The following is a 12951-nucleotide window of genomic DNA, read 5'->3' as shown; positions in this document are numbered from 1 at the left end:
ACTTAAACAGTTTCCCTTGTATGGATGTTTTCTGTGCCTGCAGATTTTTTTTTTTTTTTAAAGAGAGAGACATATTTTGTTCTAGCTCTAATAGAATAGAACTGCAGAACACCAACCCTCCCCTGGGCCATCAGATCCCAATGCTGACAGAAAAGGTACCTAGGTAACAATATCCACATCCACAACCCAGTGAAGGCAGCTACAGCAGGTGACCCTCAGGTATCCGACGTGTTGCTACACTTTATCTGTACTGTTGCATTTAACCTGCCCAGCACCCTAGAAGGTAGTGAAAGGAGCAGGCTATGGGGTGTCCAGATTAAATATTATTTCTGGTGTGTCCTTGAAGCGTTTCCTGATGACATTACTCTCAATCACCTCCAAACTGGCAGCAACTCAGCTGCCCGAAAGCATTATCCCAACTTTATCAAAAGAGGAACTGAAGCTCATGAGGCCCTGAGACATGTGTGTACTGGCCGAGGGTCATATTTTTATAAGGCAGAACAGAAGCGGGGAAGTCAAGTCTTCTTGTGCCATACATACTTCTCTGTTCATCGTCCCTCAAGTGATGGAGCCAGAGCTCCCGCTTCTCTATCCTACCATTTCTGCTTAACTGGACATGGTCCTCTCTTTCCAAGACTGCTCTTTGTACTAGCTCCCCTAGTACAAGACATTAATTGAAATTGCCTTCAGGATGGCTGTGTGACTCAGACAGTTAAGCATCTGCCTTTGGCTCAGGTCATGGTCCTAGGATGGAGTCCCAAATCGGGGAGCCTGATTTTCCCTCTGTAGTCACTGCTTGTGTGCTCTCTCTTGCTCCCTGACAAAAAGAAAGAAAGAAAGAAAGAAAGAAAGAAAGAAAGAAAGAAAGAAAGAGAAACTGACCTCAACTGATCTCAGCTGACTCAGTGCAAATACGAGCCTGTCCAGAACCAGCCATCCATTCCAGCAACCCAGTGCCCTGGATGGGTTCCTATGAGAAAGAAAGCTCTCTGACTCATCTATACCCTAATGATTAGTTAGCTAACCAAAACACAGGTTTGCAATTCCCACATTTCCACTATAAAAGGAGGGGGAAACTTGGTGAGTCCTTGAGGTTGTAATCTAGGTCTGATATACTTAAACGTGCTATAATGGGGAGGAAACCAAAATATTTTTCTGGCTTGCTATCTCTGAGTGCATAAGCACATTCATCCCACTTAAATCTATCCCAGTGATCTCTTTTGGGGTCATTATACAGCATTTCACTTGAGAATTAGTCCTCATGTTAGTATAAATGGACAGCTACAAAAGCTGGGTGCTTTCCAGAAGTAGGATGTGAAGCAACTTGAGATGATCGCTACTTTCATTCTGTGCTGGCAAAGTGTCTTTGAGCTTTTCTCATATATATGGAATTCTTCAAAGGCCTTAACATTTTAAAAATGCACAGTGTGGGTCCACTCTCAGATCTGACTCTTCTAGCTTAGACCTGGCAAGTGGAGCCACCATGTGCTTTGCTCCAAAGGGAGAGGAGGAACCACGGGCAGTCTGGGTCTTCCTGAAGGGGTTCCCTGGCGCTGGTGTTGCTTTTGTTCTTGTTCTTTTTAATATTCAATTTGGAAAATGTCAGGGGAGAGCAAATTTAGCCCTACTTCACTGAGAATGAGAGGCTAACCATACACATCAAGTCAACAGTGTGCAACAAATGTTTGTTGAGGTTCTGCTCTACAGCAGGGCATTAGGCTGGCATGACCAAAACTCCCTGTAGGGGTTTTGCAGGAGCACCATTCTAGCTTGCTTCCTTCTCCCTCACTCGCTCACCTCCAAGAGCTGAATAGGACATGCTATTGAACCAGCACAGTTGTCCAAGAAAGTGTTAAAGTGAGTCAAAGTGAGCACTATGTGTTAACAGAAAACAAATTAATGACAAGATTTGCATTTTTTTTTTTCACTTCAGGAAAGAAAAAAAGGGGAGGGCACAAAAGTAATGTGTGGTATGAGAGCAGCCACATGCCTGAAAATGACAGGTGTGAACTGCCCAGGCCAACTTGCTGCAATGGGAAACAACATCCATCCTGCCCAGCCTTGGGAGCCTGCACAGCAGGTGCTTGGTTTTTATTTTTTTAAAAAACATGTAGGCTTGAATTCACACCCTTGAGATCAAGAGCCATGTGCTCCACTGACAGAGCCAGCCAGGCACCCCTACGGTTTTTTAAAAATGGGAAAAATCACAGAAAATTCCCTGACCTTGTGAAACAGAAGAAAACATCATCTGCTCTCTACTCTTTTTCCCATCCTTTTGTAAAAGAAAGACTATTACCAAAAATTTTAAAGCCTAAGTTGGGGCAGCTTAGTGACTACTCACTTGTCCATGAGCACATAAAGAATACCATGTCTCACCACACTACTTCATTAATTTCTCAATTACATCTATTATAAAATGCATACTTGATATTATCTCATTTTGCAAATGAGGAACTTCAAGTTCAGTGAGGATAAAAGTCACTTCCAAGACCGCCCTCAGATCTTACAATAGAAACACTCAATTCAAGAGGCCATATTTACAAAGAAGAGCAGGCCAAGGTCAAGGTGTAGACTGGAGGGTTAAAAGGTTCCTGACAGAATTTTGGTCGAGGAGGAAATCTTTATCAGTTGAAAATAAAGGAATGAAATGATATGAATCACCTTAATATCAGACTAGATAAAATTTAAGGTAAAAAACTATCATAAGGATAAAGATATGATATATACTGGTAGGAGAAACACCAGATCAAGAAATTATAATAGTCATGAATTCAATGCTCTAAATAATTCCATATCAAAATACGTAAAGTAACATTGATAAAACTTGCAGAGAGAAGCTAGAGATTTTAATACTTCCTTCTCAGAAAAAGATAGGCCAACACAAAATCATTACACAGAAAAACTAACAAAGTTCCTATAGAGAGGTGTGTTGATACACATGAAATATCTGCAAAATTTACAATGTATCAGACCACAACAGAAGCTTGGTACATATTAGTCTCTGACCTCAAAGCAATAAAATTAGAAACCAACATCATATGTCTGAAAAATAAGAAATATTCTTTGTCTAGGAGAAAGATAAAATAAAATTTGGGTGGGGGGCACCTGGGTAGCTCAGTCAGTTAAGCATCTGATTCTTGATTTCAGCTCAGGTCATGATCTCAGGGTAGTAGGATCGAGCCCCACATCAAGCTCCACACTCAGTGTGGAGTCTGCTTGTCCCTTTCCCTCTGCTCCTCCTCCTCCTCTTCTCTCTCTCTCTCTTAAATAAATAAATAAAATCTTTAAAAAAACAAAAATGGAAAACTGAACATTCTCAGAACTTAGTGCAAAAGAAAACACTCTAAGTATTTATGACTATAGATAAACACATTACCAAAAACCTACAGGAATCAACATGCTTAATAAAAACTTTATATGCATTCTCTTTAAGATCAAGAAAATAATACAGTCATTTACCACAACTGTGCAACATAGTATTAGGTCCTCACCAATGGAATTGGGCAAGAGAATAAAGCAAGAGAAAAACAGATAACATTGAAAGTAACAAGTCATAATGAGCATTACTGATGATGTGACCTCTCATGTAGATTATTCATGTAGATGTAATAATCCAAGGCTGATGATAATAAAAGACCAACATACTCAAATAAGTAACATGTCTCTTTTTCAGCAGTAACTAACAACAAAACATAATATGAAATAAGATAATACACACAATAGCAATAAAATCTAACAAGTATTAAGGAGTTATTCTAAAAATAAGTATATAAGGTGGGGTACCTGGGTGGCTCAGTTGGTTAAGCAACTGCCTTTGGCTCAGCTTATGATCCTGGAGTCCCCAGATCAAGTCCCACATCAGGCTCCCTGCTCAGCAGGGAGTCTGCTTCTCCCGCTGAACTCTCTCCTCATTCTCTCTCTCTCTCTCAAATAAATAAATAAAATCTTTAAAAAAAAAAAATAAGTGCATAAGACAATTATGGAGAAAATCTAAAACTCTGCCAAATAACACTATATATTATATTTTATATGGGGAGATATACTACATTCATGTATGAGATTGCAAAATTATATATAAAGGGAGGATTTTCTTATAATTAGATTGTATTAGGAAGTTAATTTGGAGAAAACTGACTTCTTCATAAAGTCAGAAGCATTGAAATACATAAAAAATATGTGTGTGTATACACATTAGCACATATATATTACTAGCAAGGGTAGATCTTTAAAAATAGCATCAAGCAAAAAAGGAAGAAACAACAAAACTATGGTGTAGTGCCATCTATGTATGTAAAATACACAAAAATAAAATAATGTGGGGCGCCTGGGTGGCTCAGTTGGTTAAGTGGCTGACTCTTGGTTTCAGCACAGGTCATGCTCTCAGGGTCAAGAGATGGAGCCCTGTGTCAGGTTCCGTACACAGGAGAGAGTCTGCTTGAGATTCTCTCTCTTCCTCTGCCCCTCCCACTAGTGTTCTCTAAATAAACAAATAAATTAAATCTTTTTAAAAAATTATGACTATATTGTAAGAATATATGTAGGTGTGCTCCTCAAACATGTTGGGAGTGGATGCCTCTGAGCGGAGATCAATGGGATGGAGGTGAGGAAAAACTGACAGTACCTAGATCCCAAAACACGACATCCTTCCAAAGACCAGTTATGACAGTCTGCCAGGAACTAAATGCAACCCACAAAAGGGATAGCGGAGGGGGCAAAATTTGGGGGAAAAGAAACTAAGGTAAGAAGAATGTAGATAAGCAAAGGCTTCATATTAAAAGCTAGGTCATGGGCGCCTGGGTGGCTCAGTGGGTTAAGCCTCTGCCTTCAGCTCAGGTCATGATCGCAGGGTCCTGGGATCGAGCTCCACATCGGGCTCTCTGCTTGGCAGGGAGCCAGCTCCCCCCCCCCTTGCCTGCCTCTCTGCCTACTTGCGATCTCTGTCTGTCAAATAAATAAATAAAATCTTTAAAAAAAATAAAAACAAAAGCTAGGTCATGAGAACAGTAAGAAAAGCAACCTATAATAATAGTTGCGGGTTATAACAATGAGAGCTTCCAATTTTTTTTTTTTTTTCAAAATAAACCTTTGGATAACTTTCACCATTAAAACACACACATTCATGTTCAAAGTAAAAGGCATTCTTTTGGCTTCCAAATTCACCAGACCCAAGATGTTAAAGCACGTACTCAACCAACAGACATCTTCCTGGGATCTGGTCTGCCCCCTGTGGAAGGCAGGTGGTGGAGCTCGGCCTCTCTCACTGGCTATCAAGTGAGATAGAATTAAGTAAGATTCTATACTTACTTCTTTAAAAATTGAAGTACACTTGACATACAAGGTTATATTAGTTTCAGGTGTACAATAGCGTATTAGCAGTGCTATCCATTACTCTGTGCTTACCATGGCAAAGATAGCTACCATTCGTCACCATAGAAAAATTATTAAGATATTATTGACTGTATTCCCTATACTGTACCTTAATGATTTATTTATTTTATAACTAGAAGCCTGTTCCTCTTTTTTAAAAGATTTTATTTATTTATTTGACAGACAAAAATCACAAATAGGCAGAGAGGCAGGCAGAGAGAGAGGAGGAAGCAGGCTCCCTGCTGAGCAAAAAGCCCAATGCAGGGCTCCATCCCAGGACCCTGGGTCAGGACCTGAACCGAAGGCAGAGGCTTTAACCCACTGAGCCACCCAGGCGCCCTGAAGTCTGTTCCTCTTAATCCCTTTCACCTGCTTCACCCATCCCCCCCACCATCCTCCTCTCTGGCAACCGTCAGTTTGCTCTCTGTATTTATGATTCTGTAATTATTCCTTTTAAAACAGGTGAGCATAGGAAAACTTACTGATAAAATAAAATAACTGAATAAAAGCTAATCTATAATCTTAGTACAACACATTAAACTTTCAACCTCAAATTTCTTAATAATTTAGTAATTAATCATAGATATTTGGGTATCTTATAAGTTAACTTCATTATTATGGTTTTGTAGTTTGGGGCATTGTAGTTTTAAATCAAACCCAACTATAGTGAATCAGAGCTAGTTTAACCTTCAATTATGTGGTTCAGTTTTCCGTCAAAAGCTCTAAGCATCAAAATACCAGCCTTAAAAGAAATATAGTTAGGGTTTTGTGCAGATGAAAACCCACAAATCCCAAGTGCTGCTTCCTAATAAATGAATATAGAAAATTATTAAGTTAGTTATAATTCACACTCAATAAAATTACACAAATCCACTTATCTTAGCAGCATGAGAAATTCTTATTTATTGTCGTAATAAAGAACATAGACCATCATTGCTTTAAATATGCCAAGACAATTTTAATTGATATATACAAATTTAGTTTTCTCTCCCTGATAAAATTGTACAGTTTTTACTTCTCTTTTTTTCCTCAAGTTTATTGTTTCCCATATTAATATAGGTTATACCAGCTTCTTAGTATTCTTTAAATAAATCTCTGGTTTATTTAAAAAAAAAAAAGGAACATAGAATCAAATAATTTCAGGATCATCACTATTCTTCTAGGTACCAAACCAGTATTCGACACATGTTATCCTACAAACCACAAAAATTACTTTAATTACTACAAAATATTTTTAAATTTGGATTTTATGTTAGAAAACAAAGCAGGGCCACTTAATTCAAAAGCAGCAGTAGTTTTCAGCACATTGGACAGTGACCTTTACCTACTGTTTTTCTGACGCTAGTGAGCAGCTGGTTGGAATGTTCTCCCACTCAGCTGTCAAGTAGAAAATTATTGATTAAATGTGAGATTCTGAAATTCATCTCTTACTGAGAAACACTTAAGCATTATAGAATTCATTTTTGCCTATTCAATATATCTATTGAGAAGTTAGAAAGAAGAATGCACTTACAGATATGGAGAAATATTTCCTCAAGCAGTCGCACTAGATAAATTATTCACCTGCAACAATATGCCACAAAGTGTAGCGCCAGTAGATTTTTTTATGCAATATTCACGCATCCAGAGATGGATGCCTGTGAAATGTTAATGCCTGTCAGTTTTTATTAAAAGTGTGCTTAGTGTGTGACTCAGGACTTCTCCTGCACTCATTACAAGAATACATCTTGCTCAAACAATCATCTCTTTCTCATGCAAAAACAATGTGTGCTTTCAAAAGGTAAACAAGTTCTCCAGATAAATTTCTTTTGTGCATGCTTCCAAGTTAAGTGCCTAAGAAAGATGAGTCTTATTTTTTATAGTTGATTAAGCACATAAATCTTTTCACATTTCTTTTTTTTTTTTTTTTTTTTTTTTTTTTTTTTAATTTTTTATTTTTTATAAACATATATTTTTTATATACATATATTTTTATCCCCAGGTCTGTGAATCACCAGGTTTACACACTTCACAGAAGAATAAATGAAACAAGATGGGATTGGGAGGGAGACAAACCATAATTGACTCTTAATCTTTTCACATTTCTATAGCTTGTTCAATAACTCTGCTGGTAGATGAGCTTACATCCTCCGAAAAATCAGAAAACCAAGCCTCAGAGAGGTCAGCTGGCTTGCTAAAGGACACAGAGCAAGCAGTGGAGCTGAGCTTTGGATCCTTTGGCCAACTCCATGCATAACGATTTTTATATTTATCATGATGGTGCTCTGCTTTAATGTGTTTTACAGATCATTTTTGCTCGGTGCTTCATCTCACTTCCAGCAAAGCATAAAGAAATTTAAATTGTCTCATTAGTTATATGTACATAAAGGAAAACGTGTTTATGACAGCGTGTTGTCAAATGGTCTCCTAAAGATTTGTAGATACCAGCTCTGGAAGTAAAGGAAACCAGTCCCAGCTTTTCATTTCACATTTCATTGATAAATATCCAGATTGCCCAGGCCATATTGTGTTAGGAGAAAGGAAGTAGGAAATTTAGGACCAACACCCACACTTGTTCAAAGAAGAAAAATATCATAATGTAATAATCCCTTATTTATAAACGATTAAGATGAGAAAAGGATCTGAATCCAGAGAGAGCCTCAGGTAGGCAGGAGCCTATCTTCAGAGGGGTCTGGCCAGACCCAACTGGGTCATCAGGGCACACTGATGACAAAACACTGGTCAGCCCCATAAAGGGATGATGGGTGTGGATTCTGGAGTCAGGCCACAGCAACGTGACCTTGGGCAAGTTACTTTACTCCTCTGAGTTTTAGCTCCCTTCAGCTGGGGAAAGGAGATAATATCTATCCTACAGGGTATTTAAGGAGTTCGATGATTTACTGAGTGCAAGGGAAAAGTTGAACAAATGCTAGGCATGATCATCACCCTAATCACAATTATACTACTTTTCTAGGTCAGCAATTTGACCTTTGTAAACTTCCTGTTTTTCCCAGGAAGCCTCAAAGGACACCGACCTTGGGTATAAAAGGCAGAATCATCTCCATTCCTTTTCATTCATTCTCATACTTTGCTGGGGAAAAACATAGAGCTGTGAGCTCTGGACTCATAAGACCCAGACATTGATCAGTGTGTGATGAGTGTGTATCAGCATATCTTACAGGTCAAGCAGGGCCCCTGACTATTTAAATGGAAGGAAGGAAATCGCCACTTGACAGGATGGAATCATTTCTAATATCACACCTTCTTAAAAATGAAATACATTTTTATAAATATTTATCTTAATTGGAGTAAATGCATAATAATTTTATTCTACTAACATTAGTACACCAAATATATATGCATATTTTAACTACATGTATGCAAAAGAGTCTGAGAAATCTTAAGACGCGGCGGTGACATTTTGACTTAGAGTTTCCAAGCAAACATTTGAGGAGATGAAGGGCAATTGCTTCTGACTGCTTGAATTCTGATTAAAGTGGTGAAGGTCAGATAGATGAGTGGGATGCCAATGATAAAATGAAACATATGGCTTTGAAGTAGCAGATAAGTCATGAGTAAGCACTTTTAAGCTCACAAAGAAGCAGCTGACTAGCAATGGAAAAAAACAAGCTAAAGAAAAGAAAATGGGGGGAAATAAAAAGTTTGTGGGTAATGAACCAGAAGGCAGTATAGGTCTTAATAGTGGGAACTTAGGAAGATTTCAAGGGACATTTTAGACAGCATTACTGAGGCCAAAATGTTCCCTCAAGAAATAACGGGCCCCTCAGCATCAAATCTCACAATATCTACCATCAGCTCATGATGCCCAATTAAGATATTAATAGGTAGCACTTACTAAAAACTTATATAAGTTATAAAAACTTATAATAGGTAGAACTTACTAAAAACTTATACACCAGGCATCTTTCTAAGCATTTTACAAGCATTCTCTAACCTTTCCTGGTTGGAGCCACTATCATCCCCCTTTTTCAGAGGAAAAAACTAAAGCTCAGAGAAATTTAATGACTTAGCCAAGGACATAGCAAATCCATGGTGGTGCTCAGTTATGAACCAGGAAATTCGACACAGAATCCATGCTCTTAATTATATAATTGCACTTTTATATACATAATGTGATAAGTGGCTTGAAAGTTAAAAAAAAAAAAAATAGAGAGCTCAACCCAATGATATGAAGAAAGAAGTCCATGCAGCCTCTCTTCCTTCAGTAGTAAAATCTCATTAGACATCTTCATATTCTCACACCCATCGAATACCCTAGTTAAACCTGAGAGTCCCAGACCCATGGAGTAACAATGCCATAGCATCAGGGACTTTCTTTAGCTAAGTAGTTATTTTCTCCCTTTCCTTTTTTATGCATGCAAAAAACCTCACTACTTCTCTCTGCCCTAAAGCTTCTTTACAAAATATTATTTCAGTTCATTGTCTTCAAATAATGACTCACACAATTAACAAATTAGATAAACAACTGGTATAATCAGTTTGGCAGTCAAAATGGGGCTGTCACTTCTCTGAGTAAAGGGGCTGTCACATGTCACTTCTTCCAGGTGAGAGTCATGCTTGAAACGGAATTGGGTTATCTGTAAAATAATGTAAGAAATGGGGTACCTGGGTGGCTCAGTCGGTTAAGCATCTGACTCTCAGTTTCAGCTCAGGTCATGATCTCAGGGTCAGGAGATCCAGCCCCCCTAAGGCTCCAAACTCCCCATTAGGCTCAGTGGGGAGTCTGCTTAAGATTCTCTTCTACCTCTGCCCCTCCCCCACAGCTTGCTCTTTCTCTTTCGAATTACTAAATAAAATCTTAAAAAAAAAAAAAAAAGGAAGAAACTTCTTGGCATGTGGTCTCTTGGAATAAGAAAGATTTTAGTTCAAATTGGATTGTATGTCTCTGTGGTTGATATCTAGAGACAGATAGATGACAGACATACAGAAGATGTGTATATGTATATTTACATTACAGGCATTTTTTAAAGAGTGTGAGTCTAAAAGACTAGGCATGAGAATAGACCTTTGGGACTTTGTTCTTTCTTCTTTCATTTTGAAATACATATCTTAAATAGAACTGTCTAGATCCACATTATTGCTGGCCTTCTGATTAAAAAAAAAATGCACTCAACATTGGGGAGGGTATGTGATTTGGTGAGTGCTGTGAAGTGTGTAAACCTGGTGATTCACAGACCTGTACCCCTGGGGATAAAAATATATGTTTATAAAAAATTAAAAATTAAAAAAAAATGCACTCAAATAAAAAAAAAAAACATAGTACCACATCAAAATAAATTTAAGTAGGAGAAACATGGCTTGTCTGAAACAGGAGAGGAATGTTTTTCCTATGATTAATTTAAAGCAAGAATCCATTCAAGCAGGGAGTGCTTTCCTTTTTAGAAAGCTCTCGAGGTGAGTGTGTGACCAGCCATCCAACTGTCACTGTGATTGAGTACTGCTTTGCTTGAAGACCTGCATGCGATCCAGCACCTTGCATTCTAGCTGACACGTAATTTGTGCTTAATTAATATTTGTTGGATGCATGCCTACATATTGATAAGGCAATAAAAGCTATCTCAAAAAGCTCAAAATCTAGAAGTTCCTATTTCAGGAGTCTGAAATATTATGAACCTGAATATAGTCCCAAAGATGATGATAGTATTGATGACACTCCTCAGGCTATGTTCATGAACTTGATTCCCTGGGAAGCCAGCCAGCTTTGGTGATCCCAAGTCAGGAGCCCTGTGGGCCATCTCTCAAATGCATGCTGCTGACCCCAAGGGCATCTCAGATGAGTCAGCACTGAGTCACGGTTGAGTGAAACAACTCCAAGTGCCTGTTCTCATGGCAGCGGTGAGGGTCACCCCCGTGGGTCTTATCTTTTAAGGACTCCCTCTTAATTTTCTTATCCAGCTTTAAAAATACCACTTGTGAATGGGAAAAATTCCACAATTCCACAGGATATTAGTTAATCACAAAGTACCTTCAAAAGTACGTAAAACTTTCAAGTTTGGAAACTGTTACAGGGCATTGTCACTTATCGATACATCCCAGGGACTCTAAGGTTTGCTTTACCTGCTCATCCTGACCCATTCGACAGCTCTATTGAGCACCTACTATGTGCCAGACACCTCCTACAACAAGGAATCGGCCTTCATGGGGTACATGTTCTAGAGAAGAGACAGACATTACAAATATATAATTCTATAAAAACAAAGGAGAAGGCACCATTTACAGTAAGTAACACCAGGACTTTACCAAGTCAAGGATCAAGAAGGAAAATGGCCTAAGGACGAAAATCACCTAAAAAAATAGCCAAGTTCACGGGATGCCTGGGTGGCTCAGTGGGTGAAGTATCTGCCTTTGGCTCAAGTCGTGATACTAGGGTCCTGGGATGGAGTCCCACAACAGGCTCCCTGCTCAGTGGGGAGCCTGCTTCTCCCTCAGCCTACCAGTCCCCTGGCTTGTGCTCTCTCTCTCTCCGACAAATAAATAAATAAAATCTTAAAAAAAAAAAAAAAAGATAGCCACAGTCATTATGTGATCTTGACTACATACAAATTAGGATTAAATTACCCACGTAGATATAGGGAAAGTCGGCCTTCACTTGAATGACCCAGATCCCGCAATAGGATTTTCTGTGGTGAACTACTGAAACTTCAAGCAGAGAGTCCATGCAATGGACCAGAAAACGTGTTTGCTATAATCATGTTGACCCTTCATGAAAATTGGTTAGCTAGGAACTATACAGACAGCTACTTGGGTTTTCCACCTCACTTGGGACACTTGTATCGAGTTTAAGATGTAGGACTTGAACCAAGTCAAAACTCTGAGGCACATCTCCTGAGAACTTTTCACACCTGTGGTGGTAGATTCCATCCCAAGTGACTTCCTGGCTCGTAAAGAGTCATCAGTCCCTCCCCATACACTACATTCTACCATCGAATCTGTTTCCTTGGCCTGCACAGTCATTTTGCTGTGTGACTGCCCAGGTATTCATCAAGATGACAAAGGAAATGAAAACCCCAGTCCCAAAGCTGCGTGAATGTCAATGAGCAAACAGATCAAAGAAGTAAATAAGCCAGATCCACATGCACTTGTGATGAGTAAGAAAACAGAGGGGGAGGAAACTATTTGCCAAGAACAGAATGAAAGCAAATTGAATTTTCCTCCTGGCCTTTGAAAATGCTGACATTTTCATCTGCTCATCATTTCCTACATGTCTTATTTTCACAAGTAGCTTAACACCCCAAATAATTGTCTGGGTCCAAAAAAAAAAAAAAGAAAGAAAGAAAGAAAACTTCATTTCTGGTGTTGTTAAGAAGAAACTGTACCCACCTTCATTGTTTACGAAGCATTTGGAACACTTAACGTTCATGACATTGCGAACTCATAAAGCATGAGAGGGACCTGAAGAATAAATTTCACTTATCTCTGTGGCAAGGTACCTAGTGCAGACCTGTCCCAAAGTCCCATGAAATAGAGCCCCCCCCCCCCAAATCCTTGAGCATGAAAACAACTTGCCAGAATGCCCACTGGCAATAGGAAAGGGGAAATTGGTGGTCTCAGGAGCCAGAAACACAAGATTTTGAATCCTGACCT

General features: G+C 38.8%; 1 protein-coding gene across 6 annotated transcripts in view; it reads right to left on the bottom strand.

Moving 5' to 3' along the window:
* SV2B (synaptic vesicle glycoprotein 2B) overlaps positions 1 to 12951 on the bottom strand; it is a 180996-nt gene that overhangs the window by 96120 nt on the left and 71925 nt on the right. The gene's annotated exons all lie outside the window — the stretch shown is intronic.

Source organism: Mustela lutreola, chromosome 7, assembly GCF_030435805.1.
Source record: "Mustela lutreola isolate mMusLut2 chromosome 7, mMusLut2.pri, whole genome shotgun sequence".
In the NCBI taxonomy this organism is placed as follows: domain Eukaryota; kingdom Metazoa; phylum Chordata; class Mammalia; order Carnivora; family Mustelidae; genus Mustela; species Mustela lutreola.
The sequence above is the reverse complement of the archived record's forward strand: the minus strand, read 5'-3'. Positions and strand labels throughout refer to the sequence as shown.